Consider the following 14,315-nt stretch of genomic DNA (forward strand, 5'->3'; position numbering starts at 1 on the left):
GCACCCAACATAGGAGCACCACAATATGTAAGACAAATGCTAGCAAGTATGGAAGGGGAAATTAACAATAACACAATAATAGTGGGAGACTTTAATACCCCACTCACACCTATGGGTAGATCAACTAAACAGAAAATTAACAAGGAAACACAAACTTTAAATGATACAATAGACCAGTTAGACCTAATTGATCTCTATAGGACATTTCACCCCAAAACAATGAATTTCACCTTTTTCTCAAGCACACATGGAACCTTCTCCAGGATAGAGCACATCCTGGGCCATAAATCTAGCCTTGGTAAATTCAAAAAAATTGAAATCATTCCAAGCATCTTTTCTGACTACAATGCAGTAAGATTAGATCTCAATTACAGGAGAAAAACTATTAAAAATTCCAACATATGGAGGCTGAACAACACTCTAGTGAATAACCAACAAATCACAGAAGAAATCAAAAAAGAAATAAAAATATCCATAGAAATGAATGAAAATGAAAACACAACCCAAAACCTGTGGGACACTGTAAAAGCAGTGTTAAGGGGAAAGTTCATAGCAATACAGGCATACCTCAAGAAACAAGAAAAAAGTCAAATAAATAACCTAACTCTACACCTAAAGCAACTAGAAAAGGAAGTAATGAAGAACCCCAGGGTTAGTAGAAGGAAAGAAATCTTAAAAATTAGGGCAGAAATAAATGCAAAAGAAACAAAAGAGACCATAGCAAAAATCAACAAAGCCAAAAGCTGGTTCTTTGAAAGGATAAATAAAATTGACAATCCATTAGCAAGACTCTCATCAAGAAACAAAGGAGAAAAATCAATTCGATAAAATTAGAAATGAAAATGGAGAGATCACAACACACAACACAGAAATACAAAGGATCATAAGAGACTACTATCAGCAGTTTTATGCCAATAAAATGGACAACGTGGAAGAAATGGACAAATTCTTAGAAAAGTACAGCTTTCCAAAACTGAACCGGAAGAAATAGAAAATCTTAACAGACCCATCACATGCACGGAAATTGAAACTATAATCAGAAATCTTCCAGCAAACAAAAGCCCAGGTCCAGACGGCTTCACAGCTGAATTCTACCAACAATTTCGAGAAGAGCTAACACCTATCCTACTCAAACTCGTCCAGAAAATTGCAGAGGAAGGTAACCTTTAAACTCATTCTATGAGGCCACCAACACCCTAATACCAAAACCTGACAAAGATACCACAAAAAAAGAAAACTACAGGCCAATATCACTGATGAACATAGATGCAAAAATCCTTCACAAAATTCTAGCAATCAGAATCCAACAACATATTAAAAAAATCATAAACCATGACCAACGGGGCTTAATCCCAGGGATGCAAGGATTCTTCAATATCCGCAAATCAATCAATGTAATTCACCACATTAACAAATTGAAAAATAAAAGCCATATGATTATCTCAATAGATGCAGAGAAGGCCTTTGACAAAATTCAACATCCATTTATGATAAAAACTCTCCAGAAAGCAGGAATAGAAGGAACATACCTCAACATAATAAAAGCTATATATGACAAACCCACAGCAAACATTATCATTAATTGTGAAAAATTGAAAGCATTTCCCTTAAAGTCAGGAACAAGACAAGGGTGCCCAATTTCACCACTACTATTCAACATAGTTTTGGAAGTTTTGGCCATGCAATCAGAGCAGAAAAAGAAATAAAAGGAATCCAAATTGGAAAAGAAGAATTAAAACTCTCACTGTTTGCAGACAGCATGATCCTCTACATAGAAAACCCTAAAGACTCCACCAGAAAATTACTAGAGCTAATCTATGAATATAGTAAAGTTGCAGGATATAAAATCAATATACAGAAATCCCTTTCATTCCTATACACTAATAATGAGAAAATAGAAAGAGAAATTAAGGAAACAATTCCATTTACCATTGCAACAAAAAGAATAAAATACTTAGGAATAATCTACCTAAAGAAACTAAAGACCTATACATAGAAAACTATAAAACACTGGTGAAAGAAATCAAAGAGGACACTAATAGATGGAGAAATATACCATGTTCATGGATCAGAAGAATCAATATAGTGAAATGAGTATGCTACCCAAAGCAATTTATAGATTCAATGCAACCCCTATCAAGCTACCAATGGTATTTTTCACACAGCTAGAATAAATAATTTCACAATTTGTATGGAAATACATAAAACCTCGAATAGCCAAAGCAATCTTGAGAAAGAAGAATGGTACTGGAGGAATCAACCTGCCTGACTTTAGGCTCTACTACAAAGCCACAGTCATCAAGACAGTATGGTACTGACACAAAGACAGAAATATAGATCAATGGAACAAAATAGGAAGCCCAGAGATAAATCCACGCACCTATGGACACCTTATCTTTGACAAAGGAGACAAGAATATACAATGGATTAAAGACAATCTCTTTAACAAGTAGTGCTGGGAAAACTGGTCAACCCCTTGTAAAAAAATGAAACTAGAACACTTTCTAACACCATACACAAAACTAAAATCAAAATGGACTAACAATCTAAACGTAAGACCAGAAACTATAAAACTCCTACAGGAGAACATAGGCAAAACACTCTCCGACATAAATCACAGCAGGATCCTCTATGACCCACCTCCCAGAATATTGGAAATTAAAGCAAAAATAAACAAATGGGACCTAATTAAACTTAAAAGCTTCTGCACAACAAAGGAAACTAAAAGCAAGGTGAAAAGACAGCCTTCAGAATGGGAGAAAATAATAGTAAATGAAGCAACTGACAAACAACTAATCTCAAAAATATACAAGCAACACCTGCAGCTCAATTCCAGAAAAATAAACAATGCAATCAAAAAATGGGCCTAAGAACTAAATAGACATTTCTCCAAAGAAGACATACAGATGGCTAATAAACACATGAAAAGATGCTCAACATCACTCATTATCAGAGAAATGCAAATCAAGACCACAATGAGGTACCATTTCACACGAGTCAGAATGGCTGTGATCCAAAAGTCTACAAGCAATAAATGCTGGAGAGGGTGTGGAGAAAAGGGAACCCTCTTACACTGTTGGTGGGAATGCAAACTAGTACAGCCACTATGGAGAACAGTATGGAGATTCCTTAAAAAACTGGAAATAGAACTGCCATATGACCCAGCAATCCCACTGCTGGGCATACACACCAAGGAAACCAGAATTGAAAGAGATACGTGTACCCCAATGTTCATCGCAGCACTGTATATAATAGCTAGGACATGGAAGCAACCTAGATGTCCATCAGCAGATGAATGGATAAGAAAGCTGTGGTACATATACACAATGGAGTATTACTCAGCCATTAAAAAGAATACATTTGAATCAGTTCTAATAAGGTGGATGAAACTGGAGCCTATTATACAGAGTGAAATAAGCCAGAAAGAAAAACACCAATACAGTATACTAACGCATATATATGGAAGTTTCAAGACCATCCCCATGGAAAAGAAATGCAAAAAAGCAAAATGGCTGTCTGGGGAGGCCTTACAAATAGCTGTGAAAAGAAGAGAGGCAAAAGGCAAAGGAGAAAAGGACAGATATAAGCATCTGAATGCAGAGTTCCAAAAAATAGCAAGAAGAGATAAGAAAGCCTTCCTCAGTGATCAATACAAATAAATAGAGGAAAAGAACAGAATGGGAAAGACTAGAGATCTCTTCAAAAAAATCAGAGATACCAAGGGAATATTTCGTGCAAAGATGGGCTCGATAAAGGACAGAAATGGTATGGACCTAACAGAAGCAGAAGATATTAAGACAGGTGGCAAGAATACACAGAAGAACTGTACAAAAAAGATCTTCATGACCCGGATAATCACGATGGTGTGATCACTCACCTAGAGCCAGACATCCTGGAATGTGAAGTCAAGTGGGCCTTAGAAAGCATTACTACGAACAAAGCTAGTGGAGATGATGGAATTCCAGTGGAGCTATTTCAAATCCTGAAAGATGATGCTGTGAAAGTGCTGCACTCAATATGCCAACAAATTTGGAAAACTCAGCAGTGGCCACAGGACCGGAAAAGGTCCGTTTTCATTCCAATCCCAAAGAAAGGCAATGCCAAAGAATGCTCAAACTACCACACAATTGCACTCATCTCACATGCTAGTAAAGTAATGCTCGAAATTCTCCAAGCCAGGCTTCCGCAATACGTGAACCGTGAACTTCCTGATGTTCAAGCTGGTTTTAGAAAAGGCAGAGGAACCAGAGATCAAATTGCCAACATCTGCTGGATCATGGAAAAAGCAAGAGAGTTCCAGAAGAACATCTATTTCTGCTTTATTCACTATGCCAAAGCCTTTGACTCTGTGGATCACAATAATCTATGGAAAATTCTGAGAGAGATGGGAATACCAGACCACCTGACCTGCCTCTTGAGAAATCTGTATGCAGGTCAGGAAGCAACAGTTAGAACTGGACATGGAACAACAGACTGGTTCCAAATAGGAAAAGGAGTACGTCAAGGCTGTATATTGTCACCCTGCTTATTTAACTTCTATGCAGAGTACATCATGAGAAACGGTGGACTGGAAGAAACAAGCTGGAATGAAGATTGCTGGGAGAAATATCAATAACCTCAGATATGCAGATGACACCACCCTTATGGCAGAAAGTGAAGAGGAACTAAAAAGCCTCTTGATGAAAGTGAAAGTTGAGAGTGAAAAAGTTGGCTTAAAGTTCAACATTCAGAAAACGAAGATCGTGGCATCCGGTCCCATCACTTCATTGGAAATAGATGGGGAAACAGTGGAAACGGTGTCAGACTTTATTTTGGGGGGCTCCAAAATCATTGCAGATGGAGACTGCAGCATGAAATTAAAAGACGCTTACTCCTTGGAAGAAAAGTTATGACCAACCTAGATAGCATATTCAAAAGCAGAGACATTACTTTGCCAACTAAGGTCCATCTGGTCAAGGATGAGGTTTTTCCTGTGGTCATGTATGGATGTGAGAGTTGGACTGTAAAGAAAGCTGAGCACCGAAGAATTGATGCTTTTGAACTGTGGTGTTGGAGAAGACTCTTGAGATTCCCTTGGACTGCAAGGAGATCCAACCAGTCCATTCTGAAGGAGATCAACCCTGGGATTTCTTTGGAAGGAATGATGCTAAAGCTGAAACTCCAGTACTTTGGCCACCTCATGCGAAGAGTTGACTCATTGGTAAAGACTCTGATGCTGGGAGGGATTGGGGGCAGGAGGAGAAGGAGATGACCGAGGATGAGATGACTGGATGGCATCACTGACTCAATGGATGTGAGTTTGAGTAAACTCTGGGAGTTGGTGATGGACAGGGAGGTCTGGCGTGCTGCGATTCATGGGGTCGCAAAGGGTCGGACACAACTTAGCAACTGAACTGAACTGAACTGAACAATAACCCTGTATGCGAGACAGCAAAAGAGACACAGATGTATAGAACAGTTTTTGGACTCTGTGGGAGAGGGCGAGGGTGGGATGATTTGGGAGAATGGCATTGAAACATGTATAATATCACATATGAAACAAATTTCCAGTCCAGGTTTGATGCATGATACTGGATGCTTGGGGCTGGTGCACTGAGATGATCCAGAAGGATGGTACGGGGAGGGAAAAGGGAGGGGGGTTCAGGATGGGGAACACATGTATTCCTGTGGCAGATTCATTTTGATGTATGGCAAAACCAATACAATACTGTAAAGTAATTAACCTCCAATTAAAATAAATACATTTGTATTTAAAAAAATAATAAAATTGTCATTTCAAGCTCTGAAATGTGTCTCGGAAGTCTTGTTAGGAAGTGGCAGTTCTCCTTCATTTATGTCCCCAGTGCCCAACAGGCAGAAATAGGAACTCTCTGACAAAATAGTCTCCAAAAAAAAAAAAAAAGAATTCGAAAAACCTGTGGGATCCAAGAGTTACTGAAATGGTTCTCAGAATTTCCTTGATAAATTCTGCATGTGGTGTTCTGGCTGTGGAATATCTTATTTGTTGTATTTGTTTATCCCAGTGGAACTTGTATTTCAACATTGTGTTACTAGAGTTTTAGATATTCTGCCACATTTAGGAAGGCCAGAGTTCAGGGCATTCTCTTCCCTAGATTATGAGCTCTTGGATACTGGGGTAGGTTATTGAAAAATGCTATAGTTGTTGCTTTATTTTACCAATAATTATTTCAATGTATAATAGACCATTTATTCTCATTATCGTGTGGCAATGCTATGACTGTATCTGGGAAATTAGTATTTGGTCAATGACACTCTTCCCTCAAGGTTATATCGGAGGATAACTGTGGCCTCCTCGATGTCTACTTCCTTGATTCTGTATAGAATAAACAGGTGGCTTCTCAAGTCACCATAAAGACTTGTATGAGGTGTCACAACAAAGCAGTTGACTTCTTTGCAATTTTTAAAACTGTGTAAAAGGTTACTTTCTTTCAAGGAATTTTTACTTCTCCCCATTTGTATTTTATCCCATCTATCTCTTCTTTTTATTTGGCTGATTTCGAATCAGAGAATGTCTGAGCTGGAAAATCACGTCTTCTGAGAAACATTTTGCATAAATTCTGATAACAGTTGTATGAATTTCTATTTCCTCAGGCATGGTGATAAGAGGTTATCTTATCTTTTCTTGAGGCAAGAAAAATAGCAACAGATCCATTCACAGTAACAACTGGAGATCAAAAATTCTTTTCTGATTATTTCCTGCAATTTTTTTGGTCATTAAATTATGGGATTTCCCCACAATTAAAACAGAAGGCTTCAAAGCATGACAGATTTTTATTTGAGGATAAGATGACATTTTAGTTAACATATAGATTAAAATTCTACAATGAAATTCAATAGGTATTTTGAAAAGTTGTCAGCACTTGCTTCATGCATTAACATCCACACTGCCATTTTATACGTGAGAGTTAAAATATTATCTGTATTCTCTTCCAATTAAAATAAATAAATTTATATTTAAAAAATAAATAAAATTTTTAAAAATATATTATCTGTATTCTGAATAGTACATGTAAAGCGTTAAAGACTTGAGTTTTATAAAATCCTGTTTGACAAATGTCAAAATATCATTAGAACATTATTTTAAATGAGAAAAAATTTTCATTCAGATTGAGATGTAAGTATAATTTTGTTCATTTATTCATTCATTCAACAAAGTATGTAATGAGCACCTGCTATGTGCCAGGCATTGCACTAGGCTATAGTCATGTCACATGGATAAGATGACTACTGCCACTGTTCTATAGTTTAGTGTAGTTGAGAGATAAGTAAATAAATAATTTCTAGAAAGGGTACTCACTGGTTTAATAAGGCAAATAGGATTCTGTATATGTTACAAGAGCACACAAAAGACACCAAATTGATCCTTGGAAAGTCATGGAATCTTTCCCAAGGAAGTGCTGTGTAAGGTGGGTAAGAAGGGTGGAAAGGCTGAAGCAACTGGATGTCATTCACTCACATACAGCATTTAGTATGGGAATTGCATCAAAAATGGAGAAGAGAACATCATTAAATGACCCAGGGACATGCAAATGAGCATTCAAGAAGTCCAGAAATAAATCATCATCAAGATAGTATAGTGGGGTGAAAGGGGGTCAAGACACAGGCTGACTCAGATTTAAACCCTGGCTTTACCACTTAATAGGTGTGTGAAGCTGAACAAACCCTTTAACTTTTCAGAGCCTCAGTTTTTCACTGTGCAAAATGGGAACAGTAATGTGGGCATTGTAAGACTGCAGGGAGGATTAAATGGGATAACGCATGTAAAAGTGCCTAGCTCAGTGCCTAGCACATACTGAGCACTCAAAATTCAGAGGCTGTGTTATTTTGGAAGAAAATCAGGGATTGGGGGAGGATCATTACTCCCAACCAAAGCCAGGAAGATAGGAAGTTTTTTCAGATTCCTTTGGTTAGAGTTAAAGCTAGTAGAATTAGTTTCCTTTTAGTTGACAAATCAACCAAAAATGTGAATAAACTTGTGGTTGCTCAGATAAAAGCATGAGTCAGAGCTGTAATTTCTATTCCACGGACACGTTTGTCAACCAGATAGACGGAGTATGGGGATGGCCAGTAGCAAAATTTAAAGCAGACCTGTTTGTCTTCAAACACTCCTGAGCCAGCTTTTAATTCTCTTGTGAAAATGTAAAACTGACTTCTAATTTGGGTAAGCAATTGAATATATGCATTTACTTTGGCTTTTTCTTGAAACCCAGTAAAATGACAGCAAAGGAATTGCTTTTTAAGGCAGAAACCGACAGTAATAATGAGATTAGGAGGGACAACAGGAACAATGAGATTTGGGATTTAAAAGCCATAAAAACAAGAAGTATCCAGTTTAATAGACCCAAGAAAGATGACCTCTTAACTTGCCTCGGAAAGAGCTAGAAAGTACCTGATTACATCAAAGACCTCCCAAAAGACTGGGAATACCTGGTACCTCCATAAATGTGGATAAAGGTGGGATTAAAAACAGGAGGATTGGTTTGTGAGTTTAAGATGTGGTTAGATCCGTAGATCCTCTGTTCAAGCCTGTTCAGCCAGATAACTGTTCCTCTCCCAGCCAGGCAGGGGCTGGATAAGATAAAATAGGATTTCTTTTTAGGGAAGACTTGGTACATTTGGGGATGAGATTCAATACCATAAACAGAAACACTTATGAAACATTTATAGCCCCGTAAAGCCCCAAGTATTTTACCTCTGTTCTAATTTCAGAGCACCACGGTAATTTCTCCGGGGCATCTGACCACCTTGAGAGAAAGACATCAAGTCGTATGGCCCAGCCTGAGAACTTGAAGCTGAAGCTGACAGTCTACAAGGCTCACCCATGGGGTCAGAACTCCTAAGAAGCCTTTTTAGTACCTCACTCCTAAATGTGAATAGACCACCAACGATTGTCAGACATCTAAGGAAAACCAACTTGAAAGGTAGAGAGCAAAACAAACAAACAAAAAGCAATGTGGAAGAAACCAAGCCTGTGAAGGGGTCAGAAAACTATTATAAATATCCATAGAGGGATAAGAGGTGATATTGACCCCATGAAACGAGAGCACTGTATTATTTTTTAAAAGAACATTAAGGGAATAAAAAAGGGGACCCGAGGACTAGCAGAATGAAAAATTCAAAAAAAACCTTTGAATAATTAAGTTGAGCAAATCTCAATATAGATAGCAGAGCAAAAAGACATAGAAGCAGAAAATGAGTTTAAAAAAATTAAAAGAAAGAAAGTTATAGGACCGTAAGATCAACAGCTGTATGAGAGGAGTCCCACAAAGAGAGACAGGGAAAAATATAGGGAAGGAAATCAACGATAAAATAATCCTAGAAAATTCAAGGAGAGGACATGAGTTTCCAGACTGTAAGAACCACTGAGTACCCAGATAATAAATGAAATTAGACCAACTTCAAGGCATATTATCATGCAGTTTTAAAATACTGATGTATTCATTTGCTAGGTCTGCCATAACAAGATACCACAAACTGGGTAGCTTAGATAACAGAATTTTATTCTCACACTTTTAGAGGTTGGAAGTCCAAGAACAAAGTGTTACAGGACCCCAGAATAGTTTTTGTGAAAATATGAAGTTAAAGGAATACCTGATTCTTTTGAAGATATCAAAAGAATATTTAGAGAAGTGTTTAAGCATTTGAGATAAAACAGTGATAGGTACACAATAGTAAGCAAACAAAACTATAAGAAAAACAGCAAAAAAAAAAGTATTAATTTCAGGGAAAATGAAAAGTTGAAAGAAAGAAAAGGATATTCATAGGATTCCTTGAGAGTTTCCTGTAAATATCATGTATACAGTCATAATAATGTTGAAATAAATATTAATCTAGCCAATATTGGAAAAGTCCCTGATGTTGGCAACTGAAGGCAAAAGAAGAGAGTGGCAGAGGATGAGATTGTTGGGTAGCATCACTGACTTAACAGACAACTTGAGCAAACTGGGAGATAGTGGAGGACAGGGAAGTCTGGCGTGCTGCAGTCCGTGGAGTCGCAAGTAGTCGGACATGGCTTAGCAGCTGAACAACAGTCAATGTAAACACACTGAAAGAGTGAGGAGATAGAAATAGTGTCTGTATGAGGTGTAGGTGTAGGTGAAGGAAGAAAAAAAGTTAAAATTTCCTGTATAAAAATCTGTGATTATGTGAAAAAAATCAATCTGTACACTCAAGATTAGTGAGCTTTATTCTGTTAGTCCTGGCTCAACTAAAAAAAATCCAACAATCTTGTTCAAATTTCAACTTAGGAGAGCAAACTTAAATGCCCAATGGGGCTGAGTAAGGAGCCTAAATGAGAGAAGCAGTCTTGGTAAGTTTGAGTAAGAAATTGGTGGGATGTGCCAGACTGAAGCACCTTGCTCTCACCGGGCTCTGTTCCTCAAGTGGACTGCCACTGCTTAGCTCTAGCTATGGAAATATGAGCCTTGTATCACAAGATTTAAGGATTTCTCAAGAAAAGCCAGATATGTAAATTTTATAAATGGAAATGTCCAGGTCTTTAAAACATTACTTAACACAGAGCACATGGGCTTCTCTTGTGGTTCAGTGGTAAAGAATTCCCTGCCAAGCAGGAGAGGCGGGTTTGATCCTAGGGTCGACAAGATCCTTTGGAGAAGGAAACAGCAACTCACTCTAGTATTCTTGTCCAGGAAATCTCATGGACAGAGGAGCTTAGCAGGCTACAGTCTATGGGGTCACAAAGAGTTGGACATGGCTGAGTGACTAAAGAGCAACAACACAAAAAACATAACTGTCAGCTATATCTGGTCTATACACTGCCAGCTGGCATCTCAAAACGGATGAAGCTTTTTCATACTCACTCGGAGGGTGTGTGAAAGACATAACAACCTTTTATTGCACTGAGTTAATTAAATTGGCTCTGATGAAAACACTTTTAAACAGTAAACCAAGGAAGGAAGACCTATAACACCAACGAAACCTCTGGACCTTAACATTTTTCCAAGTCATGTGGATGCGATAGGATCAAAATTCCTGAACACTTGTAAGATATCAAAAGTTGTACCTTTGATTTATTCAGAGAGGAATTTAATTGGGAAGAATTTTATGAATTAATAGAAGATCTAAGGCATCTGGATAATTTAACTCCTACTCAAATACAAAGTTTCCAAAGGCTATTTTTGATTTGGTGTCAATGAATGACTCATTATTTCTCTTGATTTTCAGGCTGATCAGTGGTCTTGTGTCAAATACCAATGTGTTAGACTTAAGATTTCTCCTTCCTCAACTGCTCTTGTGCAGACAAGGATTCAAGCAAATAAATAATGAGAAAATGATTAGCATATTATATAAACAAAGACAGAAAACAGATCAATGGTTATTTGAAGCATAAGGTGGAGAGAAGATTGATTATAGACAAACACAAAGGAATTTGGGGGGATGATGGAAGTGTTCTAAAACTAGATTTTGGTGATTGTTGTACAACTGGAAAAATGCATCAAAACTATTGAATTGTACACTTAAAATGAGTGAATTTTATGCTAGGTAAATTATACCTTAATAAAGCTGTAATTTAAAAAAAGAATAACAGATGATGAAATTGGTGGGTACAGCACAAGCATGATGAAAAGCATGGTCTTTTACATAGTCTCAAAGTATCACCCTCTAGGTACTTATCAACCACAATGGGGAAATAGTAACTTTATGGTGGAGAAATCTGGCAGACACTACTCTTAATAAATTATCAGAGTTAATTAACATCACCAGTAAAGGGGCAAATGGATATCACGTGCCTTCTGAAGTGATACACAGAAAAGGATACAACATGTGGTATTGCCAAACGGAAATGCATAACCTGAATTTAATCCCGATGAGGTTTATGACAAACCCAAGTTGTTGCTGCTGCTGCTGCTGCTGCTGCTGCTAAGTCGCTTCAGTTGTGTCCGACTCTGTGCGACCCTATGGACAACAGCTCACAAGGCTCCTCTGTCCACAGGATTCTCTAGGCAAGAATACTGGAATGGGTTGCCATTTCCTTATCCAACCCAAATTGAGGGATGTTCTTAAAAAAAAACTGACAACCACTCTTCAAAATTTTCAAGTTCATAAACAACAGACTAAGCAATACCCTCTGATTACGGGAGATGTGACAGCAAAGTGCTATGTGAGAGCCTGTGCTGGATCCTGGTCAGAAAACAGATGTTAGTGGGAGAGCCAGCAATATTTGAATAAGGTCTGTAGATTAGTTAATAGCATTGTGTCAGTGTTAATTTCCTGCTTTTGATAATTGCAGTGGGATTGTGTGAGATATTAAAATCAGGGGAAATAGGATGAAGGGTGTATGTGTAAATCTCTGTACTATTTTTGTAACTTTTAAAGTTATTTTGAAGCAGTTCCAAAATCAAAAGTTTAAAGGTTCAGTTCAGTTCAGCTCAGTCGCTCAGTTATCTTCAACTCTTCGCAACCTCATGAATTGCAGCATGCCAGGCCTCCCTGTCCATCACCAACTCCCGGAGTTCACTCAAACTCACGTCCATCGAGTCGGTGATGCCATCCAGCCACCTCATCCTCTGTCGTCCCCTTCTCCTCCTGCCCCCAATCTCTCCCAGCATCAGAGTCTTTTCCAATGAGTCAACTCGTCGCATCAGGTGGCAAAAGTACTGGAGTTTCAGCTTTAGCATCGTTCCTTCCAAAGAACACCCAGGGCTGATCTCCTTTAGAATGGACTGGTTGGATCTCCTTGTAGACCAAGAGACTCTCAAGAGTCTTCTCCAACACCACAGCTCAAAAGCATCAATTCTTCGGAGATCAGCCTTCTTCACAGAAGGTTAAAAGGATATTTTTACTTTTCAGCTGGGAAAATGGCAATGGGTTGCTGAGAAATTCATGGTGAAGTAGTGACGAAAGTTTTACCCATTGCTCAGAAAGTGCTAAGGATGAAAACAAGTTGATGTAGAGATGTTTTTAAATGAAGAACTACAACTGAATATTATATTAACCATTCTCTTTCCTGATCCTTCATTCCCAGTGAAACCATGCTAATTCTGTACTTTTCTTTTTCTACTTGAGAATATATCTTTTTAGTGACTCCTGTGTTAGTGAAATAAAACATTTTAAACCTAAAAACTTGATTCTTCTTTGCTTACTATTAAAAGAGAAATTATGGGTCACAATGATATTTGAAGCGAAACTTGGAAAGGCAGAATCTTGTTGACCCAAGAGTTTTTGGAATTCAGAGTACTCTTCTGGTTACTATTCTGTTCAGTTAAGAAAATAAAGTGAATGCTTTACATTCTGCTGACCGTGGAAGCACAATGAACAAGCAGCTAGTGCCAGGTAGGGCAAAGGTCTATGTGGGCACTGTAGCTGTTATGATATATCATTATGTATGTTCTATTTCTGCTATATATATTATAAAATTACATATACATCTATGTGTGTGTGGGTGTGATTAAGAGCATGGTCTTTATTTTTTACTTTTAAATTTTATTTAATTTTTTGTTGAAGTATAGTTAATTTATACGTTGTGTTAGTTTCAAGTGTACACCAAAGTGATTCAGTTATATATATTCTTTTTCAGACTGTTTTACTCTATAGGTTATTATAAAATATTGAGAAGAAGAGGAGTCATACAGTAATAATTCAGAAAATTTCAAATTATTATACACATAAGTTTGGAAGGACCACTGAAATAAAGGTAGCCTGCAGAAGGAGTAAGTGTGTGCTGAAGAATGCTGATAGGAAGGAGGTTCCTAAAGAAAGATGATGTGATTGAGACAGAAATATGGAAGTGGCTGGGTGGCTTGAAAATATTTGCTGCTACATATTTGGAGCAGCCTACAGTCTCCTTGGAAGGAAAGTTATGACCAACCTAGATAGCATATTAAAAAGCAGAGACATTACTTTGCCAACAAAGGTCCATCTAATCAGGGCTATGGTTTTTCCAGTGGTTATGTATGGATGTGAGAGTTGGACTGTGAAGAAAGCTGAGTGCCGAAGAATTGATGCTTTTGAACTGTGGTGTTGGAGAAAACTCTTGAGAGTCCCTTGGACTGCAAGGAGATCCAACCAATCCATTCTGAAGGAGATCAACCCTGGGTGTTCACTGGAAGGACTGATGCTAAAGCTGAAACTCCAATACTTTGGCCACCTGATGTGATGAGTTGTCTCATTGGAAAAGACTCTGATGCTGGGAGGGATTGGGGGCAGGAGGAGGAGGAGACAACAGAGGATGAGATGGCTGGATGGCATCACTGACTCGATGGACATGAGTCTGAGTGAACTCTGGGAGTTGGTGTTGGACAATGAGGCCCGGTGTGCTGCGATTCATGGGATCG

The sequence above is a fragment of the Capra hircus genome, chromosome 8 (genome assembly GCF_001704415.2).
Source record: "Capra hircus breed San Clemente chromosome 8, ASM170441v1, whole genome shotgun sequence".
In the NCBI taxonomy this organism is placed as follows: Eukaryota; Metazoa; Chordata; class Mammalia; order Artiodactyla; family Bovidae; genus Capra; species Capra hircus.